The sequence below is a fragment of the Phalangium opilio genome, unplaced genomic scaffold (genome assembly GCF_054372755.1).
Source record: "Phalangium opilio isolate 3A_F unplaced genomic scaffold, DU_Popi_V2 ptg000009l_1, whole genome shotgun sequence".
Taxonomy (NCBI): Eukaryota; Metazoa; Arthropoda; class Arachnida; order Opiliones; family Phalangiidae; genus Phalangium; species Phalangium opilio.
Window position 1 is genome coordinate 14,854,054 of NW_028324146.1, and position 3,017 is coordinate 14,857,070.

The 3,017-nt window shown below is 38.3% G+C and overlaps 1 long non-coding RNA gene across 1 annotated transcript; it reads right to left on the reverse strand.

The window, feature by feature from the left end:
- Positions 1 to 653: 653 nt before the first annotated feature.
- Positions 654 to 1,263, reverse strand: LOC149716472 (uncharacterized). Its single transcript, XR_016369425.1, has 2 exons — positions 1,079 to 1,263; positions 654 to 975 (listed from the first exon to the last, which is right to left on the reverse strand). It is a non-coding gene; the product is annotated as an uncharacterized LOC149716472 (long non-coding RNA).
- Positions 1,264 to 3,017: the final 1,754 nt, after the last annotated feature.

Here is a 3,017-nt window from a genome sequence, read left to right on the forward strand (position 1 = left end):
TGTATCCCCTATGTTGTTATAAGCCTATATTGCGAGTTTTATTTTTTCTTATTTTGTATTGGGGAGAGAGTTCGCTCTTGGATGCCGATCCATGTAGTCGCGCTCTCCTTTCTCCGTTTTTGGTTTATATTGATTAAACGTATTTTTCCATATTATTTTTGCCTCTTCATTTAAACTTTTTCATAATGTCCCGGGCTTGGGCTGTCACCCCCATACGGGCCATTACAAGTTTCAATTCAAATCTCGCGCTTAATTTTATCATTTTGATTCTCTAATTAAGTTCACGTGATTTTTTAAAACTATTTGGGCCTATTTTTTCTATTTCTAAGCCTAAGGTTAAATCATAGATAATAAACACAGGATCAGAAGGTCGGGCAGAGCTTGCCGCGCTTTGTACAAACTGGGTAGGTTCTACTTCCGGAAACCAGCGCATGCGCACAGCGTAGAATCATGGTTAAATAATGCACTTGTGGAAAAACAAATTTTCCCACGTGCATTCTTTAAAGTTTTTATATAAACATTAGGCCTATCGGTTATCATCTTATAGTATCATATGAGCGAATCTAGGTAAAAAAATCCAAAGAAATAAAATCTAGCCCTGAAAAGTCCATGGTAAAAAAATCCAAAGAAATAAAATCCAGAAACTAAAAAAGTAAGGGAAAAAAAATCCAAATTTTTTATTGTTCCATACTATTTTATCGAAACCTAATATTATGCGAAATCGCTTTTAAAAAATTGGGAATGTCTCGCGTTCCACTAACATATTCTTCACACAGTAGTTTCAGCTTTGCTTGTAAATCCGAATATTTTCGTTTCTTCTTCGGTGGTAAATTCCCCAACACACGTTGGGCCAACTTGGTTTCGTCGGAGGAGAGTTCTAATCGCATCTTCTCTATAAGGGTCCAAATGACGGGATGTTTCTGGCAAACTAAATTTGAAAATCGATGGTTCCAACCCTCGCATTCGTTGTTAGTCCTGTCGGCGTCATTTAAAGTGGTTTCGTGGACGTTCCAAAGGTTTGGTGGAAACATTGGTTTAATTTTTCGAAGTTTAAAAGTCGCAGCAGAGTCTTTATTACCTATTCTTCGAAACGATCCATTGACATAAGTAGAATCAAAATACGTGAGAAGATCGGTTGCTTCTTCTGGCATAACAGACTTTAGGTAATCCATGCCCTTTGAGACGTCCAATACTGGTAAAAATGCAAGAGCATCAAGCTTACCAACGAAATGGCTAAATTCCTCGTCACGTCTGTAGGTCGTTTCTAGCCAGAGTGATTGAATCTTCCTATGAGTGCTTTGTGTTAAATGGTAGAAGCAGCCGCGAACCTCAATATCTTCGCCTAGAACAGATTTTGCCGCTTGTATAACTGCTTTTTCGAAATCTACGTTTATGAAGATTGGATTAGGGCATAAGTCTTTCGCGGCACATTCGTCGAGAAGGGTGACAAACAATTCTTTATAAGTTCGTTCTGATTTACTTTCCAGCAAACAGTAAACCACTGTTGTAAAAACTTTGTTCACTTGAACTCGAATAATATACATTTGTAAAAACTGCTTCGGAGCCAAAGAAAAATTTCCGTCCATAAACCATGCAGAAGCACTACAAAGATTGCGAAGACCGTCATCCGTGGCAAAAATTAAGATTCGTTCATCCGCATCTTGACCATTATCGCTTAGCAAAAATCTTTCACGTTTCGGCTCCCCGGTAGTGCACCAGATACCTTCGATCTTCAAGTCTCTGATAGAGCTTGGATTATTTGGATGGTTTGATGTTCTTTGGTTTCTGATGTTCCTTTTAACAGTGTTTTCAGGTGGCATTACGGCTTTAGTTTCATCATCCAGTTGTGAGACGGCTTCCGCAAATAACTCCGACGGTTTTATACGAGATGCCTTTGCTTTTTCTTTCACCTTTCCTAAGCATTTGGCAACCTCCACAGCTTTCCTATCCGATGGGTGATTGTGACAGTGAATTACTTTGGGTTCCTTGACGTCCAAAGTAGTCTTCATAATCGTCTTGCACTTTAAGGAACTGGCTTTAGCACAACGCCAACGTATTTGGGTGCGCCCGCGAACCTGAAGAACGTACATATTCCCTTCAAAACAAATTTTTTCCTTGCCCTTGTTTGATTTAATAATCTCCATGACAAACTGACAATGAGAACATCGAATAGCTTGCTATTTAATGGAAATTTCATTTGAGATTTTTTTGGCGTAGTTTTTTTTACCAATGGATTTTTTTTCCGCTGGATTTTTTTTTTAGATTTTTTTTCCGTGGATTTCTTGGTTATGGCTTTTTTTACCGGATACCCATATGAGCATATCTTGGCACTGACTATAAACTACTTACTAGAAACAAAAGAAGGATAACCCTTAAAGGTCAGGTTAATTGATACTTTAGTATTTCCATAATTATTGAAAAACATCCTAAGCCTCGGTTTAGATTAAGGGGTCACACGGGTGCCACGGGGCGGCGCGAAAAACGAGCAGGCAGACCTCGTTTGCGCATAAGCGGAAGTCAACTGCAGACGTTTGGCGTGCGGCTCCCCCCGCACAAGCGCGGCGAAGAGAGATGCACTACGGAAGGCATACCTTCCGATCCTTGTGTTTATTGTCTATGGTTAAAAGATCACACAGAAATAGTTATAATTTTCCCATAGTTTCAACGAATATTTAGCATAGTGTGTTTTTATACAGTGCATTGTATTATCCGAATATTCCAATTTCCAAATGTAAGTTACGATTTAGTGAAATACTATATACTTAGTCTTAAAAAAATTGGACGATTGAGTTTGACTATTCCAGAACTAATTAATTCCCAAATAATGTTTCTCCCCAAAAAGAGACAGATAGTATACAAAATCGAGTTTTGCTTCGCAGTCCTTAAAAAACTGCATTTATACACAATCCGCGACACTTTTTCAAACCCACAAAGGGCCAGAAACTAGAAATTATTATATGTATTGCAGTTTGAAATGAACATTAATCGTTATGAGAAATTTGCTTTCAATTGCGTAG